This window comes from Odontomachus brunneus, unplaced genomic scaffold (assembly GCF_010583005.1).
Source record: "Odontomachus brunneus isolate Ranch 3 - 2012 unplaced genomic scaffold, Obru_v1 Obru_scaffold_050, whole genome shotgun sequence".
Lineage (NCBI taxonomy): Eukaryota > Metazoa > Arthropoda > Insecta > Hymenoptera > Formicidae > Odontomachus > Odontomachus brunneus.
In genome coordinates, this window is record NW_022639500.1 from 1752863 (window position 1) to 1772481 (window position 19619).

Here is a 19619-nt window from a genome sequence, read left to right on the forward strand (position 1 = left end):
CGAAACGCTTATCAGCTCTCAAACATGATATTCCTACCTCTATTTGACTAACAAATCTTCAGCTGACATTTAAGGAAAGAGGAGAAATGATGCGCTAAACCTATCTGACTCACAAATCCTTATTTGATACTTAAGAGAAGAAAAAAAAAAAGAAAAATCTGCCGCTATCACCGATGTGAAATGACCATCGTATACGTTCCATCAGTGGGAAAGAGAGGAAAGAGCGCCTTCGATAGCTCGATCGATTCGAACGTAAGTTTTAATTCCGCAAGCAATGGATCACGCGTTTCTACGGTCGTCGGAAGATCTCCGTCTTCCTACCAACTATGCCCGCCTTACGGAGCGGGTCATACGTACTTGTCAAACCTTTAGCAACCTACGTCACGCCATTCATATGCGGTTGACCATCGCTCGCGGCGACACAAGAGGAGACGCCCGGCGTCGACGTAATGACGAGCGAGTACGACGTGAGGAACTCGAATTGCTTTTCCAACACACACCCACCCTCCCCTTCTCTGTTTCTCTCTCCAACCTCTTTAACTTTCTCTCTCTCTGTCTACCTCTTCCTCTCCCCCCTCTCTCTCTCTCTCTCTCTCTCTCTCTTTTTCTCAGACATCCTCACACGTTAACGTGACACGTCGGCATGCAAAGGGTGCCACGAAATAGCAATCGACTATCGATGAGCGACTCCGCCGTCTCCGTTGCGCGAGCAACGGTTAGGATAGGTTTCGAGGGGAATTCGCCCGCGATGGAACTTAAGGATTGTGGTTCAAACTGTCTGTGAAGTTCGGAGGTGCCTTAACTCTCTCCGCATCTCGGCGATGCGGGGGATCCCGTTGCATACGACGCCGCTGCCGCCACCCGCGTCTTTGCTCTCCCCCGGGCTATCCATCCGCGGGCTCTTCCATCGCGACTTTCGCGACTGTATTTAGGCTATCGACACTTGGGATATACACAGGCAACCCCGCTTCCCCGCGGAAGTATCAGGTTATCGGCCGAAAGAGGCAAGAGAAGTCGTTCGCGCGCTTTACTCAGCTCCGCTTAAATCGACTTAAAGCGAGGAAAATGAGATGCGCCCGTGGAGGGATTACCGACCTCGGTAAAACGGCGCGGAGACATTTGCACTTTAGACCGGGGACGATTTGCAACAATGCGTGTTTAACTGTTATCAATGTGTGCGCGACAGCCGCTTTTAAATTATCGCGCATGTTACCTCAGCCCTTGGATTTATTCCTATTTTACACGGAAAGGGAATTTTATAGTAAAAATTGCTGTAAAACTTTATAACCGAGGAATACATCGATCATCTGCGATGATTATCCTTTCATTTCAATATGTGTTACTTATATATTTTAGAAACTAAAAAATATATATATATATATTTAAAATTAAAAAATTAAAAAATTTGCTGTTTCTAGAGAAATTTACAAAGTTCCTTAGCGAGATAGATAGGCTATTCCTTGATTATCAGGAACATAGAAAAATTAAATAAAATTTGTATGCAAAAAAGACTATATAACATTCTCTTGATATATATTTTTATATATATTGTATCAATATCCTTCTTTTCATTTTTATTTATTTTCTGCACCACCAAGTTTGTTATTTTTTTTTTCTTATTGTACTTTAGCGTGACGACTACCTGAATTTCATTGACTCGTGTTTGCATGTTATTCTGATATTAAGGTAAAAGTACCAATGCCCGGAGACGTACCAAATCTTGGATATTCTTATTGTTTTGGTCTTCCAATAAGAATATTGAGATTTTTAATCCAAGGAAAAAAATATATATACATATATATGTTCCATATATTGAAAGCTTAAATGTTTTTATATTCAAAGACTAAAATAATAAGAACGTATCCGGGAATTGGTGTTTTTAACTTGTTCTCCAAAACATAAGAGAGATGAACCTTTCTATTTCTACTTTTTATTTCTATTTTTCATTTTATTTTATTTGATACGCACGCGTGTCTTACAGCACAAAACGAGATTGTAATAATACGTAATGCCGACGCGTGCACCCTGCATGCGCCCGACCTCCCGTCGCCAAGGCTTAATCCCTGGCTCGTCGTCGAGGCGGCATCGAGCGCAGCACGTGCGCGCGGCCGATTAGAATGATCCCGCGAAAAATCCCGCGGAAAATCGGGTCACCGAGGAAGTCGCGGCGCCGGTCGCCGGGAAAAGGGCTACATTCGTAAAGAGGCTTAGCGGCGATAAGTTGGCGCGGCCGCAGCACTTTGCAGTGCCAGGGTGTTATCCCGGTGTTCACTTCTCCACGCGCGTCGCGCGGCAACGGGCGGCATTCGAACGCCGAGCGTCGGCGCGCCCTGGTATTGTGCGTCTCGCTGATCCCCTCGCTAATACGACGTGATGGATTCTGAGCGAGAGACGAGGAGAAAAATGAGAGGAGTGGAGGAGAGGAGAGAAACGCGAGCGGATGTAGTCGAGCCTCTCTCGTGGAGAATTAGAAACGGAATGAAGGGAGAACCGGGGGATTCACGTGGACCATGACCCATCCGCGAATATTTGCGAACCCTTCGTTTTCGCGACGGTTGCGGTGCATCAGAGGATGTCGCCCCGACGCACCCGCTACATCGAGAATTTTCGCGGCCGCGATTTATCGTGGAATCAGAGACTGGTATTTGGATTGCGACGTGCGTGTGCATTTGGAGAGAGATGCGGATCAAGCTCGACATCGATTGCCTTCGTGCATTCCGTAAAGAATAGCGAACGCATACGCCGGCAGGATAGATAGAGAGATGCGATCGAAACTCCGTGCTCCCTTTTGAGATCCGGGATAAAACGCGCGACGATATTCCAGGCAAAAATGCCGCGGAGAACGCAATAGTCGAGATACGTGAATAATAAAAGTGCGCGGGGCGCAGAGGGGAGGGAGTCGGCGGAATTAGAGACACGATGCGCAAGAGGGTGGACGGAGAGTTCACGTGTTACGTAACATTTGCACTCGACGAGAATCGATACATGATTTCCGTATCTTCGTTCGTTTGTTCGTTCGTTGAGTAACGAACAATCGGTTCCGCGAGAGCGAGAGCAGCAGCGGGAGCCGAAGAATTGGAGAATTTGTTACTTCCTAGACGCGCCTCTCGCAAAGCGGATCCGATGGGATTGCGGTGGAGAACGCGGGGGAATTGGCGTTCGCGAGTAACCTCTCTCTAACGGCGGATCCAGAAGTAACACGCGAAAGTAGCGACGAGAGAAAAGTTCTCTGCGAGTGAGTCGACGAGAGAGCCTCCGATATAAGCGAATTATATTATGTTTGCGGGTAAATAATTCGCGCACTATCGCGTCTTTATTGCGCATGATCCAAGGGCAATCGCGGGACGAGTCTGCATTTTATCATCACTCAAAAAGAGGACTACTAATTGCAAGGTGCTGTCTCTCGCGATACCATATTCTGAGCGAGAACTTTTACTGAAAGAGTTTTCCACTTCTGACGAAATATTAATCGGAAATCTACTAAATGTGATACCAAAGTTTGTTCTCCCTTTGAATCAAGAGGAACATGTTTACTTGTAGCAGAATGCTGCAATCTTATGAGCGATACAAGACGCGACAAGCAAAACTTATGTTGTAGACGAAAGACGTAATTCCTCTAACTTTAAAGCCTGTGTTAATAATTATTACGAGAACTTGTCTCAAGTGAGATACTCAGGTTCGTATTAATAGTCATTATTTGAGACTTGTTCCACGTGTGATATTCAGATACGAATTTAGATTTGAATTTTCTATTTGAATCACATAATATATGTGATATTACATTTGCAATTGCGAATCAGTTGAAAGATTCACATCTAACTTTAAATTTAAGTCTGAGTATCTCACCTAAGACAAATATTAAGTAACCATCATTAATATGACAAATTTAAGAAATTTTTTCAATTAAAATGTTAAAATAAATGTCATACGCGTCGTTACTCAACTAAAAAATTTAGATGTCTTTGTGAAAAAAAAGTTATTTATTTGTTTACGGAAAAGAAAATATCTCCTTTAATATAGTGCAATATATTTAAATTAAAAAAATTAAGGAAGAAAAGAAAAGTAAATTATATGCGCCAAGATGAATGCAGTAATATATATGACAAAATGCTTAAATGAAAATCTGAATATCTCACATGAGACAAGTTTCAGGTGACAACAATTGATATGGGGCTAAGGGTATTGTTAAAATTTATTACTTAATACTAGGGTATTACTTAAAATTTTTTAGTTTTATATAAGAATTCTCACGAAGGGTCGTATTTAAGAGTAAAGTCTTTCAGGGTTCAGAGGATCTCGCTAAAGATGAGATTACATTTTCTTGGAGTGATCAAACAAGACTGAAAAGTCCAGTTACATAATTCGCTCTCTCATCGCCCTTCGCAATATTGATCCCCCGCGCGACGTCTCATTTATTCTTTCCCACCCCTTTTCGCGTGCTTCGCGCCGTCGATCGACGAATCCGCACGGTTCCAACATGGGGATCGAACTTACTGAGCCGTGATCGTCAAATTAACGAGAATCTAAGGAAATTGCAGAACTGATCGCTCTCAGAGCTGACGAGATATCGCTTTCAGATCGCCGCGAGAACTTTTCGCGGTTCTCCCGGTCTATTCAGTTCCGCGGATGTTCATTCCGTCGCATTCGAGAGATGGACAACCGGCTAATTCGCGACGCTCCGTGATTGCCGACGGTATCGCGCGCGGTTCGTTCTCAACCGCGAGATTTACGCGGCTGGATGATACTTCGCAGGACGGGGGATGATGACGGACTCTCGTTCAACGAGACGAGAGAAGATAGGAGAGAACGTGCGCGCGCGCGCGCGCGAGAGAGAGAGAGAGAGAGAGAGAGAGAGAAGGAAAGAAAAGGAGAGGGAGAAACGTCGAGTTACGCGCTAAAAGCGGAACCAACACAGGAAGCTCATTAAGTTGCACCCCGCGGGCTGGGCGCACACATAGAGATACAGCAGGTGCGCCTTTTCACCGCCGCGCGCGCACCCTGGCCCTCTTTCGCCCCCTCGGCTATCTGTTTCGTACCCGGCCTCCCCCTCCTCCCTCGCACCGTTATCTGGCGCGCCACGCGTTACGCTCCTCATACGCGTTGCGTTCGTTTGGCGTTCATTTGCGAAAAATTATGATAATGGCGCTGCTCGGGGCGTCATTGCATTTTCCCTCGTGGCGCGAACTCGCGCGTCTTCCACCTGAACGATCTTCCCCGACGATCGCTTTCTACGAGTCCACCGCCGTTTCTGCACATTTCTGCGCCCTTTGGCCGCACGAGAATATTCGCAGGAGAATTCGGAAGAGGATTCGCGGGTTCGGGGAGTCGTGTGAAGAGAACGAGCGGGAGCAAAAGTCAAACCGAGCCATAGGCGCGGTGTTGATTCGCACGTGCATGCAATTTTACTCGGTTTACACAAATCATTCGATGTTATTTAATAACGAGGGTAATATTCAGCAGTATTCCGGTGATTTCAAAATATTATTAGGAGTGGAATTATTGCGGCGTTATAAACTCGTTATCGTAATGCCAATTTTCGTGCGTAAACACACGCCACGAATAAAGATTCCGCAAGAATTCGCGTATGCGCCAAGGTAAATATAATTAGTGAGCCGTGCACCGGCGATAACAAATAATAACAGAGCGCGGGGGCATGTAATAAGCCGGCGTTGCGGCACGACGTGGCGGCGGCGATGGCGATGGTGGGCGAAGTAGCTTCCGTCCACGATTATTTAACGCTCACGGTCGAGCACGGAGAGCATCTCGCGCAGATAGATACCAGAGCGAGATCCGCTTCCGCGGATCGTCTATCCCGAATAAATATCGATCCGTTTAGGCGGTAACGGGAGTACCTGTTAGTTTATCACGATAACTGAATCGGTTTGTACGAAGGAGATTAGCCTGCTACTGCTGCTGCCTGCTTTCGGCCGATGATGTGGGGGAGGAGGAGGGCGCGCTCTTGTTTTCGAAGTGTGTTGCGAATCGTTGCAACGATTTCATGTTTTGTCCGGAATGCGCGCGATGTGAGATCCGAGTAACGAGAGTTATTCTATTTGTTAGCGCGGTAATAGTGAATACGCGGTAGATACGATTCCATTAAGCGTTTACGATGCAAAAGACGAACCGATTATAGTCAAAAGCGGAGAGAGAGAGAGAGAGAGAGAACGAGAGAGGCTGCGGGGAATAAGAGAGAGAAAGAGTGAGAAAGATGCAATTGGATTTACGCGAATGACTCCGGGATTGAAAATGAACGGTCCGAGTTAGTTACGCGGTGCGGACTTAATTAAAATAAATCCGCGCGACGGAGATTACCGCCGTTAATTTTTATGCGATTCTCGCTGGACAGCCGAATGATACGCGCCATAAGTGCATTCCTGTCCGCGCGCGCGTGTTTTGTGTACGTACGACGTCGTAGCGTCTCCTCAGTTGCACTAATTACGTCGCCGATAATAATGAGGAGCGTCACGCGATATAATTTTAATTAGCGCGAAGATGTTACCGGCGTATTACCCGACGCGAGAGGATCTCGCGATTCTAATGCATAAGCGTAATCCAAATAAATTACGTTTCGGATTATTAAATTCTCCTTTAGAACGCGGAGCGATCTCGCCGAAGCTGCCGACGGACTTCAGATGGATATAGACCGGCGCATACGGAGATTTGCGAAGATATAAAGGCTATATTATTCGGCGACCGTAATGAGTAGCAAGGAAAAAGAAACGGCAAGGGTAGATTGTTGTTGCGATATTACGAGTCTCGTGCGCGACACGCGTTGCGTGCCTCCGAATGAAATTAATAGATACTTCTATTTCACGGTAACCTCGTAACTCGTTAATCCGTCAGATGTATCGGCGGCGCGATACGACGTGGCAACACGCTGATAATAATTCGAATTGCGGTATTATGGCGATAACAGCGGAGTCACCTGATGCTACATTGAAATTGCATGTCAGGCAGCTCAAGTGTGTTATGTGGCACACCTCCGATGTGTATGCGGCATTTCGCATTTGTATCGTACCGCGGTGACTCTTTAAATAATTATCGCAACGCGCGGTAGGCAATGGTCGCCGAATTAACGATAATCAGGCCTTTTTTTGTGCGAGATAGAATAAGTCTGCCCTACGTTGAGAAAAAGAATATTTGAAAATTTATTTGTGGGATGTAAAGTCGATTTCTGTGAAATAAAGTTTATTTCTGCGAATAAACTTTATATCTCGTAAATAAATTCTTAGTGTACACTGAGAAAGTACTTGGCGTGCAAGGGTGTGAATGCTTGATCAACGTGGCGCGTGAGTTTGGAAAAAGGGGATTAAGTATGGGGGTCAGATAGGGAAAATTATGAATAGTAGGAATGAGAATTTAAGAGGATGATATTATAAAGTCAATTAGAAAGAGGTAATGTAACTATGGGAATATTAGTAGCTGGATTGGAAGAAATAAGAAATGGATGGATGTGTGCGGTTAAGAAACATAATTGTAAACCAATGTTGCAACTCTAAACAAATATATTCGAGTAAATATATTAAATATATTCGAGTCATAGCTTACAAAAAAATAAAAAAAAATCGTAGATATTTACGAGTTATCATATGACATACGGTCAGCATAGAATTGCAGATCTACTCATAAGTTCTTACGAGTCTTACGAAAACAAGTTACGAGTTTTACGATTTTGTCTAGAATTGCAATACAAGTCTCCTTTTTGGCTATGTAAGTTGGAGGAAAATCCTAATACAATTAGAAAAAGAATATTTGAAAATTTATTTTTGGTGTATAAAGTGTATTCACAAACAGAAATAGATATTATTTCACAGAAATAAACTTTATGTCCCACAAATAAATTTCCAAGCATTTTTTTCAGTGCAGAAAATAATTGTACACACGACATTATGGATTATAATAATTAGTATAAATTATTGTGAGAATTTTTTAGAAAGCACACGCGCGCCTCACAGCACAGTTAATATATCGCCCGTTTTCTGATTTCCATTTTTTGGTAAGGAGACGTCGGACATGTGAATAGTGCACGAACGCGACGATACCACTTGTAGAGAGTCGCGCGGAAAAGCACACGAATCATGCGGTTACTGTGTCGCTTGCCGACATATTTCAAAGATAAATAGTTGACGCGCGGGGGAAGATTTATGGAAAGCAACGATTCCGCCGCCCAGGAAATGGACCTCACCGACGTCTTTTTGCAAAATTCCCTTCGATATTCCCGGATATTCTTTTGCATCCTGGTATTAAGCCAGCGACTTCGTCGAGAGGAGGAAAGAGAAAGACATTCGTACGCTTTACGAAGCGTATCTCGCGCGTTAAGTACATTTCGACGCGATATCTTTCAATAGCGACTGGCCAATGCTATTGTCAACCCCAATAATAATTAACGTTGGCCAATTACGTTATTAAGTCATATGTGCGTTTTGTGAAACGTGATTTCATTTTTCGGTAATGTAAAAATTAACACACTCGCGTGCTGTCCCGCGAGCGTTGCACACGTATATTTAATATTAATTGCAATAATATGATTTTGCTTTAATATTTATTAAATATCGGATATACGATCGATGTAAATAAGGGGATTAGTATCAAACGGCTGCGTTTAATGTTAAACACGCGGTGTGAATGGGGACAGTCCCCGCACACATTTCGACACTTTGTAAAACACGATATAAACAAAGATCAAAGCATTATTTACACGCCCTACTAACATCTCAACCGGGAATGTTCCGAACTATGTAGTTCGCGCGCGGCGGGCGTTTTCATTTACGTAAAGTGCGAGTCTATCGGACGGGACCGAAATATCAACCAATAGCGCGGCACACATCCGGTATGGACAGCGTCACGCAATTTATATTTCGCCATAACGCGAGAACCTGTCCGTGACTCTCTCTCTCCCCGTCGACTAGCTTTTCCGGGGCGAAATCGAAGTATAACTTCTCCCAAAAAAGACTCTAAGAGCAAACGGAGAGAAATGACGCGTGCATTCGTAATGATTACGCGGAGGAAAAGCCGCGACTCGTACAATTTCACACATAAGTGAATCAAATTTAAATAAAGAAAATTAAGAAACAGGTAAATAAGAGCCAATAATAAAGCTAAATTTTGAGGCTGGATATTGATATCTAATGGTCATATAAATACAAAAACAATACATATACGTTTCGCTCCGCTTTGAGCCATTTTCAATAAGAAATGTAAACATTGAACTCTATCTAAGCATTGACGCACGGAAAGAAAGAATTTATTTCATTGAATCAAATTCATTCATAATTTCTGAAAACAAATTTACATAAAAATGTAAAGTTGAGATACGAAGTTTCAAATATCGTATATTGAGAAAAAAGAGAAATAAACAATTAACTCCGCGGTGAATATTAATAGTAGGGGAGACCTAAGTTAGTTGGCAAGTAAGCCAACTTAGGGGTAAGTTGGCAAAAACGATTATTTCAGCTATTTTCTAACAAGTTACAGAATTAAACAAGCAAGATGTTTAAACATATCAAAGATGGCTTTGAAATTCCTGCTTGCTCGATTCTGAAATATGTTAAAGAACAGAGTGATCGATTATGGAAGTGATCGATTTTGCTAACCCCGGTAGCTAACTAGCCTCGGTCTCCCCTATATTGATATAACATATTTTTCAACTAGGAAAATATACATAGCCATTGTTTTTCTATTCTGGATAAAAGAATCGAAATTTAAGTAAATATGTTATTAGTACCCGCCGAAATAAGTATTTCTTACTTCTCAGATACCTTCTCTCTCTCTCTCTATCTCTCTCTCACATAGTGTAGTTTCAAATATCTTCCCTCTCATTTTCGTAAAACTTTAATTTTTCACGAGAGCAGTTGTTTATGTTACTTGGATAAAAGAATGTCGATTTCAGTAAATATGTCATCCGATACCTATTAAGTATTTTTTTGCTTTCTTTGGATATCTTTTATCTCAGTGTGTATACAGCTGCTCGATACACCGCGAAAGGATCAAGTTATAAAATTAAATCGCAGGGACAAAGCACACCGACGGAAGCATCCTCGTGGCGGTGACCCCGTTATTCAGCGGGAGGATACACGCGGGGGTTGCAGAACGGCAGGTGGATGCCGGGCAAGGGGTAACTTGCATTCGCAAATGCGGGCATGCACGAAGATCGGCCGGTCGGGAAGAAGAGTTACCAAGGGGGAGAAACGAAGAAAGACCGTAGCTCGCAATAATTACTGCCGTTCGTTCGCTTGCTCGCTCGCTCGCTCGCTCGCTCGTCCGTTCGTTCGTTCGTTCATTCGGCTCACAACGAATAGGTACCTCTCGCCGTTCGATGGCTCATCGGTATCGGCGGTAACCAATAACATAGATCTATCCGGTGAACGGTCTCATCAGTCAGTCCGCCACGGCGCGCGGCATGTTTATTACGAGGCGCGCGTTACCGTCGACGGAACAAATGCCCCTATCCTAGCCGGAAAGCCACTCCACCCGTACCCTGTCCATTACTCCTGTCCTTCACTTTCGTCACTTCCTCCCCGGTTTCGGCCACCGATCGCGGAGGTGTACACGGCGATACGGTAGGAAAGGTCAATGTTTCGGCCGACCTTACCATTTTACGCGTTAAGCCCATTCCACAATTGCGTAAGCGTGATCGTGAACGTAATGATCAACCAATTAGTGTGTTTTATTTACTGATTGCATTATTTTGATTGGTTGTCATAATCATCTGCAATAGTTTACAACCACGCTTACGCAATTGTAGAGTGGCCTTTACAGCGTGGCGTTTCGCGGCGAAGAAAAAATGTCCGCGCGGATGATTTATTTTGCATGCTATTGCCGCCGCGATTGTCCGGAGGAGGGTGGCGCGATAGCAATTAAACTTGCGCATTTATACCCCCATGATTAAACTTACAAGGTATGAATCGTAACTGCGTGTATCAAAACTGTGTGTTGTCTCTCTCGATATGTATGTGTGTGTACGGAAGCATCAAGTGCTGCAAAATACGAACAAATATTGCATTTTGTCGCGTGCCAAATACGAAATTCGCACAAAGAGAAATAGCAAAGCAACGTGCGCGCAGTATTATGCGATTATTATGCGGCGGCAGTGCGGCAATTTGAGCTTACGCTACTTCTTACGGATTTAATTCGCGATTACCGTGTCGCGCCAGCGTGGTCACATCGCAACGGGCGTTCTGTCCCGTTAACGATCGTGAACAGCTTTCACGCGGCTTAAAAGATCACGCGTCCAAGTTTAACGTCTTTTAGCTTATCTTCGGGCTTGTTGATTTATTCATAAGCTACAAATTTCATTCACCTTCGAAAGTATCCTCGCAGGCACTCACGCGTGTACATAAAGCGTGCCAGAAGCGGGGCAAGAATGTTGCCGAGGCGGTGGATAAGGAGGGTAATAAGGCAGCTTAATTTCAGGCTTTTGAAAACATCTACGCGCGCGTGCGCGCGCGCATATAAAATTCTATCCCTTTCACGTGCGTGTAGGAATGTGACAAACTCCCCCCCCCTGACGCATTGTTATCATTTTTTGTGATCTCCATCCCGGCAAAATTTTCAGGCATATTTCCGATAAAATGCAATAACGCGTGTCTGCCCGCCGTATATTCGAACGCGTGTATTTCAACAATTTATGTTTCGAAAATTGATGCAGAAATCTCCGACGGTGAGGAGGCGCGACCGGGAGAGCTCGGAAAAACACGACATCGGGAGATAATGCTTATAACAATATTATCCGGTTGCGGTCGCGTCGCTCGGAAAATTTGGCGTCGCCGCTTCTCATCGGAAGTGCTCTCTGACAGTCGATGCAATTTTATCGGCGCTACACTTCGAAAAAAGAGGAAAAAAGAGAAAGAAGCTCGGATGTCGCACGTTTGTGTGCGCGCGAGGAGCGTTCTACTAATTAAATTTTACGTCGCTAATACGTTTTCCGCAGTAACTCGCGCTTAATTAGCGCACGTTATAATACAATATATATATATATATATATATATATATATATATATATTGCCGAAATCACGTTTGTATGTAATATAAATGGGATTATCGGTATGCAGCGCAATCAATAAGTGCGGATTGTGCAAACGATTAGCTTGGATATCGGCGAATAATACGTTAAACGCGGGTTATCATTTGCGAATGTCCATTTAACATAATCTCGGAATTAAATCGCGAGGCGCGTGCAGACTCTCCCGGTCCTTGTGGAATTCAAACGCGATTACCGCGTTTCCTTGACGGCGCCCGACGACGCGACAATTATCCTTTCGCGACGTTGCATCCCGACAAACCCCGCGTGGAAAATAATTTTATTCTCAATTACCTTCCCTCAAACGACACAATCTGCTTATGAAAATGGAATCACACTTTAGGCGGAACGCAGCATCTGTCGCTCGAGACCGCCCTATTGTGTTTGGTGCACGTATATTTTATTTGTACAAAACGACTACATAAAAATACAATCGCGTTTCATTTTTCCTAAAATCACCGAAATTACTCACTCTAAACTCATACAATCCAATATATTGTATCCCAGAGAATACACCGAGAGGGAAAGAGAGAAAGAGACAGAGATAGAGTCGCGATACCGTGTACCCTGGAACGTCTTGCAATTATCCGTAATAAGTATAATGTGACTTGTTAATTAAATTCCGCACTATTGCATCGCATATAGAACCGCCGCTGTCGTGGCATATATCGGGGAAAATATGCGCGCCCTTGTCGTCAGCATTCTGTAATCTCGATTTCAACCAGGCTCGAAGGTACACAGTCCTGTATCAATAAAACCTCGACGAAATGAAGGACCCCGCGCACGTCATTACGCCCGAAAAGGCGTACGCGTACGCATTTTTCCGGGCTCTCGCCGCGCGTCTCGTAACTCTTCGCGCAAAAATACATTACACGTGAGCGGTACACGCGCGTTAAACAAACGGACCCGCGATTACATCCACGCGAAGGACAAAGCTGTATTTATTCAGGATTTTTGCAACGCAGTACCTGCTCCGTTCTACTAGACCGAGTGTGTTCCTGTATCTTATCGCGCTCGACGGAGAATTTCCCGATTTTCCGTCTACTGCCGCCACTCGGGAGAATGAGAGAGAGAGAGAGAGAGAGAGGGGAGAGAGAAAGACCGCTTTTTCCCTACTTCCGAAGTTAAACAAACGGTTTATATGAGGTATCGATACGTAGCCAAACACTTCCGACAAAGTTGTATCGACGCTAAGCAATCTGTTTTCCGACGGAACTTGCCGATACCGATATATACGAGCCGAGTTCTCTCGACAAAATGCCATTGCGGCTTGGGCATGCTTCTTCCAACAATAAAGTGACCAGACGCACAACGCCACGCTGCTGCATTGTAGTGTGCTTTCATTTAAATCTATTACAGCGTAGAGAAAGAGAAGGAGAGAAAGAGAGAGGTGGCACAGAGCCGCGGTGATTCAACATTTTGCATAGCAGTTATTTGAGAAATGAAAACAATAAATAATAAATGGAGTTCGACGAGCTCGCGAAGGAAATCGCGCGAAAACTCTGCGCGCGAAAACATGATGTTTAACGAACATTTATAGGAAGGTATTTCCCGTGTATTGAGAGAAACAAGTGGTTTTATTTAACAAAAATTATAGTTATTTTTAGCTTCGACTATATTTTTTCGTGGTAAAACGGTAGCGGTAACGTAATAAGAATTTAATAAAAGGAATGATTTTCTCTCGGCTGTAACTCGTAGTAATTATTTCTCTGTGTGTATTGTAGTCGCGAATACCAAATATTTCTTTCTCAGTGTAACTGAATTATCCATTTTAAATCGTCAGTCACTCACTTTGGCTATGCAGTGTTTACACGGAATACCGACGCTGTCGCGTGCCTTGGAAAAAAAACATTCTCGACTGTATTGTGATCATTTTACCGCGTGTTTCCACGTGACAACCGATCACCGCGATGAACGCGTAGAAGAGCATAAACCTGTGCGCGGGCGATCCGCGGGAAATCGCGTTTCGATCGCGCGCCGGAAAATAAGATATCAGTTCCGTGTACATACAAAGGAAATGACACTTTCTATGCATAGAAAAATGGACAGGATCTTATTTCCATTTCCCGGTGCACACCAGCCATTCGCGTAGCATGGCCCACGCTCCGTGAGAAATTCAGTCGCGAAACGATCGCGATCCACGGCGCGAGAGGAGGGGAAGAGGGAATGCGATCTTGATCGAATAATTATATATATAGCGGACATCCCGACGTCCGATTAGAAATTTATTTCATGGCCTTTAACACAGCACGAAAAAAAAGATCTGTTACATATGGACAACTAACATAATTTGTTATATTAGCCACTTTTTCTTTGCTGCAGGAGACAATTTCCTTGCTATGATAACAAGAAAATCTGCTCCTGCAACAAAAAAATAACTAAAGCAGTAAATTATGTTTATAGTCCATCAGTTGCTACAATTGTCCATCTGTAGCAAATTCGTCACTTTTCTTGTTGTAGGAGCAGACTTTCCTGTTATTATAGCAAGAAAATAGGTTCCTGCTGCAAAGAAAAAGTAGCTAACACAGCGAATTATATTTAACTGTCCATATGAAGCAAATTAGTTTGCTGCTGCAGCAAATTATTTTTTTCCGTGAGGTCCTAATCAGTTATCCGATCTGTATAAGATGATGTTATCGGGTCCTGATAATGATTAATAAGATTGTAATTATTAACAGGTTAAATGCGGTCATCGGTACACGGAAAGAGAAGTTTGATTGGATTGAAAATTTCTGGTGAAGCGCGAACGAGCCAGAAAATTTTGGTTAAAGTTACCAGAATTTTGTTCAAGTTAAGTGGAAAACTTGTTAACTTGAACACAACTCTGGTAATTTTAAGAGGAATTTCCAGTTCACATTCATATTTCCAGAATTTCCAGAGAAATCTGATGAATCCAACCGAACTTATTATATGTACAAACCAGATGACTGGTTGGAATCAAGCCGACCACGGCTAAGGGATAAATTTCTAGTCGGGCGACGACCAGGCACGGGAAACACCGGTGACTTTCGCGCGACCGAGTTCCCGCGGATATTTCCAAGTTGATTTCTGATGGACTTTTAAATGATCCCGCTCGTCGTCGATTAGCGCCATTTTCCATTCAGATAATGCCCGAAAATCGCATTACGTTCGCCTTTGATTTTCAACGGCGGCGATGATTAAAGACGCGCGACGGACGTAAGAGCGCTGTTTAATAATTCATGATCGCACGCGCCCGCGGAACAGACCACGACGAGTATTTCAGGCGAGCAAGAGGGTCGAGGTGCCACATTCTGCCGACGTCGTCGTCGCGGGTTGCTACAACTCTACCTCATCCGCTTCTCTCTACTCTTTCCGCACAGAGAGACGTGCGCTCGCTAACTCGCGCGCGCGTTTCCTTCCCACCCCCACGCGGTCTCGCGGCAGTGCCCGAATTTTGAACATTAGTTTGCGAACCATTTAGCACAACTACTCTACTGTCGGCCTCCACTTCTCGGCCTTTCTCTCTCCCTCTCTCTCACTCACTCACTCACTCACACACACACACACACACACACACACACACTCTCTCTCTCTCTCTCTCTCTCTCTCTCTCTCTCTCTCTCTCTCTCTCTCTCTCTCTCTCTCTCTCTCTCTCTCTCTCTCTCTCTCTCTCTCTCTCTCTCTCTCTCTCTCTCTCTCTCTCTCTCTCTCTCTCTCTCTCTCTCTCTCTCTCTCTCTCTCTCTCTCTCTCTCTCTCTCTCTCTCTCTCTCTCTCTCTCTCTCTCACTCTCTCACACACACACACACACACACACACACACACACACTCTCTCTCTCTCTCGCCTCCCTGTGAAAGCGTAGTTCGAATCACGCCACTGCATACATCGCGTTCCCCCTACATATAGATTCAACCGCAACGTTCTCGCTACCGGCGGCATAGTCATTGTGCATTAAGCCTTGCGGAGAAGTCCGGGATACGCGTGGCGGCCTCCCGGGGGATACAACGGCTTCGCTGCGAGCCAAGAAATTAGCCTTTCTTGCAATTTGCGGAATCTGCTGAACTCCGCGGCGTCGGTGAGCTTCGAGAGGGTGTGCTACCCCCACACGCACTTTTCCGACTTGTTTCCGAACGTGCAGCGCGTATTTCGCAGAGATGCGCGTGGATATTTCGCGCGGAACTCGAGGGCATTTTTATTTTGTTCTAACAGAAATATATCTGACTGCGAAATGAATGTGTGTTCGATCACCCACTCAATGCACGTGGCCGATGTTTCCAAGCGCGAATTATTTAAAATTTGTTCTGAAAGCTTTTCCAAAGAGCCTCGTTAAATTCCCAGCACTAAAAATCAATCAGACATTCTCTGGTCATTTCTCTCCCTCTCTCTTTCTCTCTCTTATGCCTTTACATAAAAAATACCCGGATAGCGGTCGTTTTATGTAACGCTGAACACGTTGGAAATTTGCTTTCCTTAAAGGACCATTACGTTAGGACGTAGCGATAACAGAATTAACGCTGGAGAATTTCCGATAGGATAATGGCTTTAAATAAATTACAAAGCGATGAAGCAAATTTCGTGTCATAAGTCGAAGCCGTTATTTTACAGACTGCAGTTTGGAGATCGCACTTTCGAGCGGGTTTCGAGAGCAATTTTATAAAAATAATCTTCAAACATTTTCATAGTCAAAAAGGAAAAAAAAGAATAAAAAAACATCAATAGCCCGCTAAAAATTTTACTCGTGATGAATATAGCGGAGAATTCCGCACAAAGGCATACATACCAAACGGCGTACTTGATAAAAAAAACATAAATACGTAGCTTTCTCTTTGGCGAGATGTTTCGGCCACTTAAGATGAAATTAGTGCTGTTTGGACATGTACCTAACTCTGGATATTCTTATTTGTCTTGGTCTTTAAATTTAATAATTAAATTTAATAATATTTAACTTTTCAACACAGAATATACAGGATGAGTCACCTAACATTAGATGCTGAAATATTTCTGTTACTTTTTATATTAGCCCTTACAGTCCCTATATCCACAATTGTGTGGGTCAGGTTTTGCCGCTCTATCTTTTCCCCCGCTCTCGCTAAGTGATTCAGTCTGACATCATACAATTGTGGATGTTCTATTCTCCATTACGGAGCTTCAAGTAGTTGCAAATCTTGCCAATATCAAAAAATCAATATAAAAAATATTAAAATCAATAAATTTGTTTTTGTATTTTTGAATTTTCTAAGTCATAGAATATTTTTGAATATTCTAAGCCATAGAAATGCCCTAATAATATAAATAAATCAAAATTTTACTCTTGAGATTGAAAGGGTTAAAGAAAAATGTATGAGTGTGGTTGAAAGATAAATTGTGGTTATCCAAGCCTTCCAACTACACAATTTATTCCTTACAGATTTTCCTCTAATATAAAAAGCAAGACATTTTAGAATCTAACGTTAGGGGTGTGACTCACTCTGTGTATGTATATGTGTGTGTGTGTGTGTGTATATATATATATATATATATATATATATATATATATATATATATATGTATTTAAATATATACATATACATATATTTTATGTTGAAATATTTGCACCATTAAAAGACTAAAGCAACAAGAATGTGCAAGCTCAAATACGCATCCAGGTATTTTTTTATCTTAACATGTTAGTTTGCAAGCAGCCGTACAACCTTGTACCGGATACTGCATAATGGAGTTACGCTAACGTCCGAAATTGTGATATTAGCAAATCGCGCCGGTTGCGCGTCGTCTAACTCAGTTCCCGCGATTATACAGATCGGCGAATTCAATTATACGGCGCGTGTAATCGCCTGACGGCGCGCGATAACACGACGAAAGGCCGCGGAAAGACCTTTTGCTCGGATACTGCGAACTGGCTTTCCCTCGCTTGCTTTCGGCGCAGATTACGGCAATTCGGATTTCATTTAACATCGAGCGACCGCGCAGATCGCGCGCAATTTTGGGGCTCGGCGGGTACTTGTTATCGTCAAACTTGAGAACCGCGCTCGATCTCATATACAATTCCTTGAGCCCTCGTCCGGCGTCCGCGGCTTTCGAAGCTCCCCAGGGCCGCCCGGGAAATTAATCTCAAGCCGAAGTTCGGCACATGCTTGATTTTCGTTTCTCCCCGGTCGCGGTTTCGTTGCATTCGCTTCGATCTCGCGCGGAAAGCGAAATTATTTATTGGGCAAATAATGCGAAACGCCGAGACACAATGTCGAGGATCATGAAATTATGAAACGTTAAAGTCACAACCGTATAATAAACAGTAAAAATAAAATTTTACCATTATATTAAAAAATTTAATCTCTTAAAATATTATTAAATATTTAAAAAATATTAATTATTTATAATAACCCGTAATTTGTTTCGTCGCCAATTGCAATTACGACTGCGGCAAGCGTGTCAAGTTTTTGCCGTATGTTACCCCAAGAATTATATGCTTGCACTAGTTTATTATAATTTTTGAAAATTTAGTGATAAATATATATGCGATATTCACCTCGCGTCTCATATATATCATTCATATTATATAACTAAGTTATTTGTACGATTCTTTATTTTACACGCATATGCGTAAGGTCGGAAATCGTAGGAAACTTTCTTTTAAACTCTGTTTTATTGATAAAAATGCCTCTAAAGATGATTAGATACCAATCAACTTGTAAGCCACATTCAAAGAGATTTTTGTCGATAAAAGAAAGTTTAGAATAAGAGCCTTGATAAATAAATATTAAGACATGTATGACATGTCTCAATATTTACATATCCAGTATTCGTGACAGTAAGATTAGAAATATAGATCTTTGTTTCATATTTTAGAAGTCAATAGAAATCGCAAGATGCGCAAGTATCACTCGATCATAGACATAAAAATGGCCGCATTGCAATGCTCATTTGAATTGAATTAGAAGCGCTAAATCGATTTCCAAACGATGCAACATATTATCGACACAAACACACAGCGCCAATTTTGACGATTTCTATTAGAACATGATGATTCTATTGGAGCGTAACGGATATATTGCTTGTCTTGTGAAATATTTCGTACGCGTCAAATACACTTTGTCATATTAATATTTCTTATGTGATGAACATGGCGTTTGTCGTCGAAAATATGCGGATAAGCGAAACAATACCGTCGGAACTTTGCAGAGGTTAAGCGTCGTTGGAAAGGACAACAAATACCGTACGCGCTTATACTCACTATAAAAAGTATTTCAAATAAGAGTGTTTTTTGCTGTTGTTATGCAGAGTTTTCTAATCGCGCGGGAATGTTTTGCGAGCGTCGCGGCAAAGGAGAACGTTCGAAAATTCGCAAACAAGCGATCGTGTTAAATGAAAAGTCGTGTGCAATGACTTACCGCACTAGGCGCGACGAAGGTTCAGCAGTGCAGCAGTAGATCGGCCAGCAGCGGTACGAAGATCCTCGAGGACATAACTGTTGCTCCGTGTCGAGTGGTGTCGGACGCCGAAATACGTTGACGCGCGCTCCCCGCGGATGTGACGCCGCGTACCGCACCAGTGTAGAGATAGTGGGAGACTGAGGCGCGCTAGTCGCGCGAACCCCCTCTTATTGGCTAGCGCTTACGCGTCTACTCGAGCGCTGACCCCCACTA

At 43.2% G+C, this 19619-nt stretch overlaps 1 protein-coding gene across 8 annotated transcripts in view; it reads right to left on the minus strand.

Annotated features, from left to right (window-relative positions):
• Positions 1-19618, minus strand: part of LOC116845274 (lachesin-like) — a 46512-nt gene extending 26894 nt beyond the window's left edge. For all 8 annotated transcript variants that reach the window (XR_004378223.1, XR_004378224.1, XM_032817800.1 and 5 more), the window contains exon 1: positions 19365-19618. The gene's annotated coding sequence lies outside the window, so the exon portion shown is untranslated. The remainder of the gene's footprint in view (positions 1-19364) is intronic.
• Position 19619: the final 1 nt, after the last annotated feature.